Source organism: Triticum aestivum, chromosome 3A, assembly GCF_018294505.1.
Source record: "Triticum aestivum cultivar Chinese Spring chromosome 3A, IWGSC CS RefSeq v2.1, whole genome shotgun sequence".
Classification (NCBI taxonomy): Eukaryota; Viridiplantae; Streptophyta; class Magnoliopsida; order Poales; family Poaceae; genus Triticum; species Triticum aestivum.
In genome coordinates, this window is record NC_057800.1 from 638,665,683 (window position 1) to 638,680,771 (window position 15,089).

General features: G+C 41.8%; 1 pseudogene; it reads right to left on the bottom strand.

The window, feature by feature from the left end:
* The window catches only part of LOC123057063 (U-box domain-containing protein 4-like), a 51,778-nt pseudogene that overhangs the window by 11,634 nt on the left and 25,055 nt on the right, over positions 1-15,089 (bottom strand).

The following is a 15,089-nucleotide window of genomic DNA, read 5'->3' on the forward strand; positions in this document are numbered from 1 at the left end:
GAACTGCATACAAAAATCCTATGGGTACGTCTCCGTATAAAATGGTTTATGGAAAAGCATGTCACTTACCTCTCGAACTAGAACATAAGGCATATTGGGCTATTAAAGAGCTTAACTATGATTTTAAACTTGCCGGTGAGAAGAGGTTATTTGATATTAGCTCACTTGATTAATGGAGAACCCAAGCTTATGAAAATGCCAAGTTGTTTAAAGAAAAAGTTAAAGGATGGCATGACAAAAGGATACAAAAGCGTGAGTTTAATGTAGGTGATTATGTATTGCTATACAACTCTCGTTTAAGATTTTTTGCAGAAAAACTTCTCTCTAAATGGGAAGGCCCCTATGTTATCGAAGAGGTCTATCGTTCCGGTGCCATAAAAATCAACAACTTCGAGGGCACAAATCCGAAGGTGGTAAATGGTCAAAGAATTAAACATTATATCGCAGGTAATCCCATAAATGTTGAAACCAATATTATTGAAACCGTAACCCCGGAGGAATACATAAGAAACACTTTCCAGAACGTTTCAGACTCCGAAAAGAAATAGGTATGTGGTACGGTAAGTAAACTGACTCCAAAACAATTTTTAAGGCAATATTTCTCCGTTTTGGAATATTTAGAAAAATAGAAAAATAAGTAGCAGTCCGGGAAGGACACAAGGGCCCCACGAGGGTGGTGGGCGCGCCCTACCCCCCTGGGCGCGCCCCCTACCTCATGAGCACCTCGTGTGCCTTCCGGACTCCGTTTTCTTGCACATTACGTATTTTGGTCGGTAAAAATTCATTATATAACCTCCCGAAAGTTTTGACTCCCGTATCACGAAAATTTCCTCTGTTTTCGTTTCGAGATGTCCTGTTGCAGATTAAATCAACATGTCTTCCCAGGATTCGGAAGGAGAAAGCTATGTGGATGATTACTTAGCAAATCCAAAGGTCTATGGAGATGTGGAACACAATGGATGGACCACGGAGGAAGAAGAGGACTATGAACCCAAGGGGAAGGAGGAGACAAGCTCAGATGAAGATGAAGCACCATTACCTGAACCTGGGGACATGCACGTGGAGTTCAAAAAGTCAAGTCTCCCTGACAGGGTAAAGAAACCCAAGTTTGAGTTTATCCCTTTTCGTCTCTTGCAGGAAAATAAGCAGGACTTATGCAAAAAGATATTAACCCTGGAGTGGGAGATTGATGATCTGAGGGATCAAAATGCCGTCCTCAAGCGCAAATTAAGGGAGAAGCCTAAGCCATCAACTAAGCCAACATCACCACCACCTTCTTCACCGACAAAGGAGATATAATCACATGGGTATGGGCACTCCCCTTGGCAACTGCCAAGCTTGGGGGGAGGTGCCCCGGTATCGTATCACAATCACAACTCCTATCTTTACCGTTTTTCTTAGTTCGATCCTATTAGTAGTATCTTGATCTATTAGAATAAAGTTTATGGCATGATCTAGTTTCGAGTTTTTCTTTATGATCTCTCTATGTAATCGAGTCCGTGAGTTATATATAATAAAGATTAGTGTTGAGTCAAGGGCTTGATTATTTTGCCATGATCTTGGGTGAATAAAAGAAAAGAGAAAAGAATAAAAAGAAACAAAAAGTTCATATTGATCTTATTGAGAGTAATGACTTCACATAGAAAGAGTATGATGATTAAAAGTTGTTGGGAGTTGGCAGACATAGCTTTGGTCATTGTTGTAATTAATAGGAAGTAATAAGGAAAGAGAGGTTTTCACATATAGATATATTATCATTGACATCTTTTATGATTGGGAGCACTCATTAAAATATGACATGCCAAAGAGTTGATGTTGGACAAGGAAGACAACGTAATGAGTTATGTCTTTCTTATATCTGAGATAAAGTATGTTGTCATGGATCCTCTAACTTGTTGAGCTTGCCTTTCCCCCTCATGCTAGCCAAATTCTCAGCACTAAGTAGAAATACTAGTTGTGCTTCCAAATACCCTTAAACCAGTTTTGCCATGAGAGTCCACCATATCTACCTATGGATTGAGTAAGATCCTTCAAGTAAGTTGTCATCGGTGCAAAGCAATAAAAATTGCTCTAAATGTGTATGATTGATTGGTGTGGGAGAAATAAGCTTTATACGATCTTGTGATGTGGAAGTAATAAAAGCGACGGACTGCATAATAAAGGTTCATATCACAAGGGGCAATATAAAGTGACGTTCTTTCGCATTGAGATTTTATGCATCCAACCATAAAAGCGCATGGCAACCTCTGCTTCCCTCTCCGAAAGGCCTATCCTTTATTATTATCTTCTACCTTATGCAAGAGTCATGGTGATCTTCACCTTTTCTTTTTCATTTTATCTTTTGGCAAGCTCAGCATGTTGGAAAGAACATGATATATATATATATATATCTAATTGGATGTAGGGGAGAATGAACCATTATTGTTGACATTACCCTTGAGGTAAAAGGTTGTGGGGCAAAACTATAAGCCCCTATCTTTCTCTGTGTCCGATTAAAACTCCATAACCACAAGTATCGCGTGAGTGTTAGCAATTATGGAGGACTAAATGATAGTTGAGTATGTGGACTTGCTTTTTTAGCTCTCACATGTAACATCCCAAAATTCTAAATTTTGGAATGTTATAATAAATAGATAGATTTGATTGATTGTTTGATTGATTGTCTGAAAGTGAGTGAATTCGAAACTTTTTGAAAGTTAAATGAGAGGGAATAAAAGGACTTTCCCAAACTTCCATATTTGCTTTCTGATCTTCGTGAATTCAAATTCTTTTCAAATACAAAACCCTAGAGAGAAGATGACATGACTTCTTCCATTTAAATAAATGAAAAGGGTGTTTGAAAAATATTTGAATTCCATTGGGAAATATTTCCTATTCAGAAACTTCAAGCAACTCAATGATTTTCACGAGAGACGATAAAATGACTTCTTAAAATTATATGAAATATGAGTTGGGAGTTTCAAAGAATTAAATTCAAAGTTCTTTTGAATTTATTTTCAATTTGGAGTTAATTGAGTTTTATTCAAATAATTTATCTCCAAAAATAAAATATATGGAAAATAGGGTAACATGATTCCCTACAACAGAAAATTGGAGAAAAATTAATTTGAAATCATTTTGGTTTTTTCAAATGATTTTGTTGGATTTTATTAGACCAGTAGCACTCTTTGAATTATATGATTTTGTGTGTATTTTATTTAATGCTAGAAAAATGTCCATGTTGTTGGAAATCTTTTTCTGAAAATTTTGATATATTACATGCCTATATAATATTTTTTAGTTATTTTGTTTTTATTATTTTAGTTCTCTGAAAAAAGGGTTTATTAAAACAAAGAGCTTCCCTCCGCCGACTGGGCCGGCCCAGCTCATGCCAGGCCGCGGCCCAGCCCAGCTCCTCATCGCCTCCGTCCCCGACTGGGAGTCCTCCCGAAAACGCCGCCGTGCCATGGCCGCCGTGGTCGCCGCGGCCTCCTCCTTGCCCCTCGCCCATGCCATTGCCTCGCCCTCCCCCTATAAATCCCGCCGCCGCCGCCTCTCCTCTCCTCCTCTCGCATCGCGCCGCCGCACCACGCCGACCACCGCCGCCATCGCGGACGCTGCCGCCGCTGCTTAGCCCGCGCCGCCTCCGCCGATCCGCTGCCGCGCCACGCCCCTCCGCTGCCTCGCCGCGCGCCGCCTCGCCTCGCATCGCCTCGCTCCTCGCCGGCGCCCGCCGCCGCCGGTTTTCCGACGGGAAACTGCCCCGACCGGTAAAACCCGCACAAAAACCCGATCCGGTTTTCCTTGGTTTAGCCGGTTTTATTTTTTTTAGTTGGGTTCTTTTTCTTAGAGAGCGTTCGCTGGGTGGGTTTAGAAAGCGAACGTTCACTTTTTAGCCTTTTTCTTTTTCTGTTAGTTTTAGACAGGGACCTCTTTGTAGTATTTCTTTTACAGATTAGTCCCTCTGCTTCGAACCTCTACAACTTTTTACCCGTTTGTCCACATCGAACGAAACCAATGCCCACGTCTTCGTTATGATCCCCTCTACTCAGTAATCCAACTCAAACATGTTTTTGAAAAGTTTAAAATTTGAATTAGATCAGATTTGAATTCAAACTTTGTTTGATCATAACTAAAGTTTCGTAGCTCCGATTTAGTTGATTCTTTTTGCAAATCGAAGCTCTTGACCTAAGCTTTCTGATAAGGACAAATTCACTTAGTTTTGGTACTGTTAGAAATTGTTTTATGTTGCAAGAGTTATTTGCTTGGTTTTGACGTTTTCCGAATTGTTTTCTTTGTTCTCTCTGATTTTTGAGTGATTGCTTATGTGTGGTTACTATTGCTTGCTTACGATAGATTGACCGGAGTGTGACGAGTAGAACTAATAAGAGTTTTGAGTGCGAATCATCTTCATCAACATTGCAGGCAAGTTCACACTTTGATCATACATTTTTTCATACCCAGTTTTATGCATTAGTTTCACCCTCAAACATTGCATGAGTAGGATTGATAACATGTGGGTATTGGGAAGTAGTTGATGAGGTAGGAACCTATTGCCCTGCATTCAAACCTTGGGAGTTACTTTTACATATTGCTTACATTGCCATGCTATGCTCGTAGACGTGGATTGGGTTTTGAGAGTATTCATGACAGATGTGAGATTGTTAATTAATGGTTTACTTAAGGTGGCAACTTAAACACACATTTGGGTAGATTGAGGCACCTGGTTATTCTAGGATTGCCTGTCTAGGCACCTGGGTAGACCAGGATTGCCTGTTTTCTTTTGGGCCGCTAGCCAGGCTCAAAGGGATTATGAGACTATTCATACTAGAAACTTCCGTGTGCAGCCACAAGCTATTATGGGCTCTAGCATAGTTGATTAAGTCGTGTGAACTCTTACAGTGGTAGACTAGCAGATGTAGGGGTTGTAGGTGGTACGGTCTACCCATCGTAAGGTGCAAACGCTTCTGAAAGACTATGTCTCGGTCATCCGTTTCTCAAACACCATGTAGTGCGAGAAATCCAACGGAGGAGATCGAGTCTTGTGGGGAAAAGTGCACAAACCTCTGCAGAGTGTATAAACTAATCTTGGTTAGCCGTGTCCCCGGTTATGGACATCTTGAGTATCTAGTACCTGGATTATCATGTGAATCTCATCATGTTACTTTAAATGAATATTGTTGGGTTTAATGATGTTACTTAATTGGGATTGAGAATGCTGTCAACCATTCTCAATGTTCAACAACCACCATGATAGTTAAATAAAAATTTATTCCTTTGCAGTAGGGAAAAATTGGCTTTTCGCAAAAACATATAACCATAGAGATTTTCCACCAGCCATATATGCATGTAGTGATAGCCATTGTTCATCATTCTCTATGGTGTGAATTTGCCAGTACGTTCAATGTACTGACCCTTTGTGGCTGCAATGTCTCATGTTGCAGGATTTCTTACGACGAGTAAGTGATACGTTAGGGTTATGATTTCTACACTCAACTTTGCTGTTGGTGTTGATGGGAATCCACAACCTTGTTACTTCAGCTATTTTGGATTGAGATAATAGTATTTACGTTACTTTTTACATGTGATTTACCTGTGTTATAAATCCTCGAGTACTGTGTGTGTCAGCATACCGATCCAGGGATGATACTTAAGCACAGAGACTTGACCGTCTGAGGTCGGGTCGCTACAAGATGGTATCAGAGCACATGTTGACTATAGGACGCGACCCTAGAAATTGGCAAGCCCATAGGAAAGATTTTCTCTACAACTTCATTTTCAAAAGATCTTTACTTCTCTTCTCTTTTGAGCTTATTCAAAAATTCCCTTTAGTGAGACCATACCCCTTTCCCCTTTTGACCACACGGAGATTCGACTGATGATACCACTCCAAGAAGTACAAGATATCGGACAACTAAGACCACTTCGGAATGAAGAGTATTTTCTGTGCATCTGAATAATGGAAACTACAACGGTTGAAGACCCAAAGACAAGTAGAATTTGAAAGGCTCTGAAGAATCCCTAGATTTGTATGACCTAGGAAGGCTACCCTTATGGAACTTGGCAGATTATGGAAGTTGCCAATACCCGAGATCAAGGTGTATCGGAGAAAGACCGGAGCATGGAGCAGTTAGAACTCAAAGTTTTGTCAAGAAAACCTAAGGCAGGAGATATCAACTATGGAATGATAGCTCATGGGAATGACAAGAGCATAAACACGGTTATCCGTGATGTCATCACCCGCTGATGCTATTGTCACCGTGCTGAGTTAAGGATGCTTTCTTCAGAATGGATTTGATGGAAGAAGGCTGATGGAGCACCTATTAGTAAGATGAAGTTTTAACCTTAGCCGGTGTATCACCAGGATCTGGAGTAGTACATCAAGAAGTTTAAGGTGGAGCTCCATGAAGCCGTATTAGACAAGGAAGCATTTCGTGAAGAACTCAGGAACCAAAAGCTGAAAGTAGCCAAGCTGGAGGAGCTACAACCTCGAGATACCGGAGATTGTCAGGAACTGAAGGACAGTATGACCATGGTTCATGTGAAGGATGTTGAAACCAGAAGTTTGGAACGCAACTCCAGAATATTAAAGGACGTCACGAGAGACTTCGCGTCAACAGAGTTGATCTGGCAAAAGAACTTGAGAAAGACAAGCATGATCGGAAGAAGCCATTGGAGGCATGAACAAGACTTGAAGAGTTTGGATGACTTGAAGATTTATTGACCTTTAGAAGACCAAACCCCTGTTATACACTACGTTAGATGCGACGTTTGTGAGCTGTCATTTGTTTGATGTTTTTCCCGACGACCACAAATAAAATCTGTCTTTTCAAAACTTTTGTTTGTATTGTGTGTATCCCTCTCCCTCTCTCTTATCTCACCCCAAACCCATGGACCCAATAGAGGATGAATGGAGATGAGCTTGTATTTTCTGGACCGATGAGTCAATTGGAGACGGACCGATGGATTCAGAACATGGAGGATCACATGAAGAATAACCCTATAGTTGGAAATGATATGACCCAGCATGCTCTTCAGTGCTTTGAAAGAGGTGCTGCTACTTGGTGGAGGATGTACCAAACCATCAATGGATGGCAAGGAGTAACCACTTGGAAAGAATTTAAGTTGACTTTGCCAAAGTCTCGGTTTGTGTCCCAGAAGTTGAAGCCTTATGGAAAGGATATGAAGAAACCTTGTGCATGCAAGATTTGTGGAGAAATAGGACACACCCATAAAGAACACAAGGATGAATGCCCTAATTGTGAAGGAAGTCACCCAGTTGAAGAATGCCCAATTAGGCAGATTACTTGTTTCTTGTGTGAAGGGACTACTCACTATCCTGCTCAGTGTCGCATTTACCCCATGGTACAACGAACCATCCAGCAGAAGAAAGAAGTAATGAAAGGAGCCCTCATGCAAATTTTAGAAGAAGTTGTGATGAAGGAAGAGATGGAGGACACACCTAAAAAGACCCGAGTAAACCCTGCACTAAGTCTTGCTATTCATGTGGAGAAGAAGGACACATCTCCCAAAATTGTTTGAATGGGGATCTAGTATAATTCCCGACAGAGGAAGTAGAATATGACCCACAAGAAATAGAAGCCATGATTGGCATGGAAAGGTCCAGGAAGAGAAGCAGATTGGATTCCAGGAAGGACCTGAGTCATATCACCTGTTACAGGTGCAAGGAGTCAGGGCACTACCTCAACAGTTGCCCAAAAAGGAAACCTCAATACTTGTCAGAAGTAATATGTTTTAGTTGTAATGGAGCAGGGCACTTTGCCAGAGAATGCCCCAAGGAGAAGGAAACTTGTGCTAGATAGTTGAGTTTGCAACAAAAGAAATGGAGTAGTAGAAGTGAGAATATTTTCTTTTATATTAAGGTGTTGAGTTGAGACATGTAATGGAAAAGCGAGAGATTGTAATCACTTGAGAATGAATAAAGTTAGCATCGTTGGTACTGATATGGATTTATGAGTTGTTACTCTATGAAGAAGAATTTTGGCCATTTTGAGGATATGAGAAATATGGTCTATGGAAGATTTGTGCATTTTAAGGGTGGTAGTACCCTGTAAGAACCGTTGACCCCTGGAAAAGATAAGGATACTCCACTGAGTGGATTTCGGACAAAATGAATACGAGTTTTGTCTCGATATGTGTGATACCCCAAGAGTATGTGGGATGAAGTTGGAGACCGTCAGTTGTTTGGACCAAATGTGATCAAGGAGTCAAAAGAGAATGTTAAGTTGATTCGAGATAGACTGAAGGTAGCTCAGTCCAGGCAGAAGAGTTATGCAGACTAAAAAAACGCAAGGAGGTAGTCTATGAAATTGGAGACAGAGCATGTCTTCGTGTGTCCCCTCTGCGAGGAGTTAAACGATTAGAGTTAAGGGAAAATTAGCCCCGAGATTTGTAGGACATACCGAGTTTTGGAGCGTATGGGGGAAGTGGACAACAAGTTGGAGTCACCCGAAGGACGGTCAGGAGTTCATGATGTGTTTCACGCTTCCCAGTTGAAGAAGTGCCATGCAGAGATGAGCAATAATCCCCTGTAAGGGCGCTTGACCCTGGAAAGGATAATGATGTTCCACGAAGTGGAATATGGACTTCATAAGTATAAGTTTTTATCTCGGTATGAGGGATATCCCATGAGGATGAAGATATGAGTTACCATTGGATGTAAAGGAGGTATGATGTTGGAAATAAGGATCAATGGAAATTCCATGATGAGTCTGAGTAATCATGTCCTAGTTTGGTGCCAATAGAAGGAAAAGAGACAGTACAATTGGATGAATTTTAAGGATGCTAGGAAGTTGGATGTTGGAATAATGATCAGTTGCCCCGAGGGTGAGTTCAAGGATCACAAGTGATGAGATGGGCCATAACCCACAGGCCCAGGACCTGCCAAGAAGCAAGCACACTCTTGCTGAAGGAAAAACCCTGGAAGAGGATATGCCCTTATCGATAGACGATTTTATAGGAGTAACGCAAAACCTGAGAGTTGTGAAGGAACGATAGATGTTTGTTTGGCTTGCAGAATCAATGGATTATTCCGAACTCAGTTCGTCGACAAGAGAAATTCTGCAATGCTTGTGAGGATGACCAAGTGTTAGTATGCGAGATTCGCTAAACTGTATACATGGTAATGATTTGGGTGCGGGATGGATTGATCACCATACCGACTTACTCTTATTGTTCGCCTTGCTATATGGGATGGTAAATCTGAGTGACTTACCTATAGTAGAGAGACGACGATCAAACCGTGTTTAAACCTTAGAATGGTATAGCAATTTTTCCCTTGTATAAGGCAGCTTTTGCCAACCGTAGGTTATACGGTGAGGATCAACCCAGACCCATTTCCTACAGGAGAAACCATAAATGGTTAACCACCATGAGATATCGATAGTTGTTTAGTATTGGCGCCAGACCCGTCAGCTAAGAAGACCCAGTCTCGGAATAACCTTACCAAGATGAAAGGAACAAAAGAATTGAGGAAAAGGTTATGCCACTACCGGAAGAGCCCAGAGAAGGAATTATCCTTGCGATCTGAGAAGACCGACACTGTCAAGAATAAGGATGGAGTATATGAGTTTTGATGGAACCGTAACCATGCTTCAAGGGTGGTAGCATCCCAGACCCCCTGTGATGATTGATGGATTTTGAGAAGACCCCGACCCTAACCTTTTCTTTCTAGCCTCTCCGAATCTCGAGGACGAGATTCATTTTAAGGGTGGTAGGTTTGTAACATCCCAAAATTCTAAATTTTGGAATGTTATAATAAATAGATAGATTTGATTGATTGTTTGATTGATTGTCTGAAAGTGAGTGAAATTCGAAACCTTTTTGAAAGTTAAATGAGAGGGAATAAAAGGACTTTCCCAAACTTTCATATTTGCTTTCTGATCTTTGTGAATTCAAATTCTTTTCAATACAAAACCCTAGAGAGAAGATGACATGACTTCTTCCATTAATTAAATGAAAAGGGTGTTGAAAAATATTTGAATTTCATTGGGAAATATTTCCAATTCAGAACCTTCAAGCAACTCAATGATTTCACGAGAGGAGATAAAATGACTTCTTCAAATTATGAAATATGAGTTGGGAGTTTCAAAGAATCAAATTCAAAGTCTTTTGAAATTATTTTCAATTTGGAAGTTATTGAGTTTTATTCAAATTATTTTTCTCCAAAAATAAAATATATGGAAAATAGGGTAACATGATTCCCTACATCAGAAAATTGGAGAAAAATTAATTTGAAATCATTTTGGTTTTTTAAATGATTTTGTTGGATTTATTAGACCAGTAGCACTCTTTGAATTATCTGATTTTGTGTGTATTTTATTTAATGCTAGAAAAATGTTCATGTCGTTGGAAATCTTTTTCTGAAAATTTTGATATATTACATGCCTATATAATATTTTTAGTTATTTTGTTTTTATTTTTTAGTTCTCTGGAAAAAATGTTTATTAAAAAAAGAGCTTCCCTCCGCCGACTGGGCCGGCCCAGCTCCTGCTAGGCCGCGGCCCAGCCCAGCTCCTCATCGCCTCCGTCCCCGACCGGGAGTCCTCCCGAGTGCGCCGCGCCATGGCCGTCATGGTCGCCCGGCCTCCTCCTTGCCCTCGCCCAAGCCATTTCCTCGCCCCCCCCTATAAATCCGCTGCCGCTCTCCTCTCCTCCTCTCGCATCGTGCCGCCGCACCAGCGCCGACCACCGCCGCCATCGCGGACGCCGCTGCCCTGCTTAGCCCGCGCCGCCTCCGCGATCCGCTGCCGCGCCGCACCGGAGCCGCCCGCGCCGGCGCCCCTCCGCTGCCTCGCCGCGCGCCGCCTCGCCTCGCTCCTCGCCAGCGCCCGCCGCCGCGGGAGCCGCCGGAGATCCGCCGCCGATTTTCCAAGGGGAAACCGCCAAATGATCGAACCGGTAAGAACCGCCCAGTCCGGTTTTTGTAGGTTTTGATTTTCGTAGTCGTTTTTTCTTTTAAAACCCTGTTTAGTATATTTAGAGAGCGCTCGCTGGTTAGCCACTGGAGCGAACGAGTTCATAGTTTAGGGTTCAAGAGTGAACGTTCGTTGTTTAGTATTATTTTTTTTCTTTTAATTTTCAGCCAGGGACTCCTCTGTGAAGGTTTTATTTATAGTCTAGTCCCTAATCTTAAAACAATCACTACTTTTTACTCGTTAGTCCAAATCCAACGAAACCAACGCTCACGTCTTCGTTATGATCCCCTCTTTCTAGTAATCCAACTTAAACATGTTTTTAAATTTTTTAAAATTTGAATTTGAACAGATTTGTATTCAAACTTCGTTTGATCATAACTTGAGTTTCGTAGCTCCGTTTGAGTTGATTCTTTTTGCAAATCGAAGACCTTGACCTAAACTTTCTGATAAGGCCAAGTTCACATAATTTTGGTACTGTTAGAAATTGTTTTATGTTGCAAGAGTTATTTGCTTGGTTTTGATGTTTTCCGAATTGTCTTCTTCGTTCTTTCTGATCTTTGGAGTGATTGCTTATGTGTGGTTACTATTGCTTGCTTACGATAGATTGACCGGAGTGTGACGAGTAGAACTATCAAGAGTTTTGAGTGCGAATCATCTTCATCAACATTGCAGGCAAGTTCACACTTTTGATCATATCCCTTTTCATACCCAGTTTTTATGCATTAGTTCACCCTCAAACATTGCATGAGTAGGATTGATAACATTGTGGGTATGGGAAGTAGTTGATGAGGTAGGACCTATTGCCCTGTTATTCAAACCTTGGGAGTTACTATTACGTTATGCTTACATTCGCCATGCTATGCTCGTAGACGTGGATTGGGTTTTGAGAGTATTCATGACAGATGTGAGATTGTTAATTAATGGTTTACTTAAGGTGGCAACTTAAACACACATCTGGGGATGGGTACTGTTTTAGGATGCCTGTCTAGGCACCTGGGTAGACTAGGATTGCCTGTTTTCTTTTGGACCGCCACCCAGGCTCAAAGGGATCATGAGACTATTCATACTAGAAACTTCCGTGTGCAGCCACAAGCTATTATGGGCTCTAGCATAGCTGATTAAGTCGTGTGAACTCTTACAGTGGTAGACTAGCAGATGTAGGGATTGTAGGTGGTATGGTCTACCCATCGTAAGGTGCAAACGCTTCTGAAAGACTATGTCTCGGTCATCCGTTTCTCAAACACCATGTAGTGCGAGAAATCCAACGGAGGAGATCGAGTCTTGTGGGGAAAAGTGCGCAAACCTGTGCAGAGTGTATAAACTAATCATGGTTAGCCATGTCCCCGGTTATGGACATCTTGAGTATCTAGTACCTGGATTATCATGTGAATCTCATCATGTTACTTTAAATGAATATTGTTGGGTTTAATGATGTTACTTAATTGGGATTGAGAATGCTGTCAACCATTCTTAATGTTCAACAACCACCATGATAGTTAAATAAAAATTTATTCCTTTGCAGTAGGGAAAATTGGCTTTTCGCAAAAACATATAACCATAGAGCTTTTCCACCAGCCATATATGCATGTAGTGATAACTGTTGTTCATCATTCTCTATGGTGTGAATTTGCCAGTACATTCAATGTACTGACCCTTTGTGGCTGCAACGTCTCATGTTGCAGGATTTCTTACGACGAGTAAGTGATACGTTAGGGTTATGATTTCTACACTCAACTTTGCCGTTGGTGTTGACGGGAATCCACAACCTTGTTACTTCCGCTATTTTGGATTGAGGTAATAGTATTTACGTTACTTTTTACATGTGATTTACCTCTGTTATAAATCCTCGAGTACTGTGTGTGTCAGCATACCGATCCAGGGATGACACTTAAGCACAGAGACTTGACCGTCTGAGGTCGGGTCGCTACATCACATAGACTCTTTCCGATGTTATGATAAATTGCAATTGCTTCAATGACTGAGATTATAGTTTGTCGGAGCCCAATAAGGTTTATGATTTATACTTTTGCATTGTGAATAGATCATCACTTGAACATAAGTAATCATATGACAAAATCTATATATGTTGCTGTTATGAGAATAATCATGATGCCTTCATGTCCGTATTTTATTTTTATCGACGCCTCTACCTCTAAACATGAGGACATATTTATTGTTGTCAGCTTTTCGCTTGAGGACAAGCGAGGTCTAAGCTTGGGGGAGTTGATACGTCCATTTTGCATCATGCTTTTATATCAATATTTATCGCAGTATGGACTGTTATTTCACTTTATGTCACAATACTTATGGCTATTCTCTCTTATTTTACAAGGTTTACATAGGGAGGAAGAATGTCGGCAGCTGGAATTCTGGGCTGGAAAAGGAGCAAATATTAGAGACCTATTATGCGCAACTCCAAAAGTCCTGAAACTCCATGGAACATCTTAAAACAAATAAGGAAAAATCCTCGCCAAAGATGAAGGCCAGGGGGCCCACACCCTGCTCACGAGGGTGGGGGCGCGCCCCCCTACCTCGTGGCCCCCCTGGTAGCTCTCCGACGCCCATCTTCTCCTATATGAGGTCTTTTGATGAGAAAAAATAAGAAGGAACTTTTCGGGATGAGACTCCGCCGCCACGAGGCGGAACCTTGGCGGATCCAATCTAGAGCTCCGACAGAGCTGTTCTGCCGGGGATACTTCCCTCCGGGGGAGGGGGGGGGAATCATCACCATCGTCATCACCAACGCTCCTCTTATCGGGAGAGGGCGATCTCCATCAACATCTTCACCAGCACCATCTCATCTCCAAACCCTAGTTCATCTCTTATATCCAGTTCTTGTCTCAAAGTCCGGGATTGGTGCTAGTAGGTTGCTAGTAGTGTTGATTACGCCTTGTAGTTGATGCTAGTTGGTTTAATTGGTGGAAGATCATATGTTCAGATCCTATATGCATATTATTACCCCTCTGATTATGAACATGAATATGCTTTGTGAGTAATTACGTTCGTTCCTGAGGACAAGGGAGAAGTCTTGCTATGAGTAGTCATGTGAATTTGGTATTCGTTTGATATTTTGATAAGATGTATGTTGTCTAGCTTCTAGTGGTGTCATGTGAACGTCGACTACATAACACTTCACCATTATTTGGGCCTAGAGCAAGGCATTGGGAAGTAATAAGTAGATGATGGGTTGCTAGAGTGACAGAAGCTTAAACCCTAGTTTATGCGTTGCTTCGTAAGGGGCTGATTTGGATCCATATGTTTCATGCTATGGTTAGGTTTACCTTAATACTTTTGTTGTAGTTGCAGATGCTTGCAATAGAGGTTAATCATAAGTGGGATGCTTGTTCAAGTAAGAACAACACCCAAGCACCGGTCCACCCACATATCAAATTATCAAAGTATCGAACGCGAATCATATGAACATGATGAAAACTAGCTTGACGATATTCCCATGTGTCCTCGGGAGCGCTTTTCCTATTATAAGAGTTTGTTCTGGCTTGTCCTTTGCTACAAAAGGATTGGGCCATCTTGCTGCACTTTATTTACTTTTGTTACTTGTTGCTCGTTACAATTTATCCTATCACAAAACTATCTATTACCACTTATTTCAGTACTTGCAGAGAATACCTTGCTGAAAACCGCTTATCATTTCCTTTTGCTCCTTGTTGGGTTCGACACTCTTACTTATCGAAAGGACTACGATAGATCCCCTATACTTGTGGGTCATCACCCTACAGCAACGCGCGAATAGGAGGCGCCGAGGCCAGGTAGGCCAAAAAGGAAGGCGGTTAGGACGGAGACGCCGGTGAAAAGGTACAACAAACCCCGCTCCGTGGTTGTCGTCTTTCTCAAAATATAATGACGCCCATGTTTCTTTAACAGAAAAAACGCTCGCCAGAATATGTCCGACGATGTCGCCGATCACGCTTCCACCAGTCGGGCACCAGGACCGGACACGGAGGCAGAAGCCGATATGGGGCAGGCGCCGGATAATCCCCCTACAGAGGATGCAGATAGGTTATCTGCTACAAACTCATAAGTGGAAAGCGCCATGAATCATAGGCACCGCCTGGCCGTACTCCGTGACGCTTGTTTCTCACCAGAGGCGTTTGATGCCTTTAATTCTGGAGAGGCGTACCTCCGTGCCGCTCAAGATGGTCTAGCCAGAGCCAT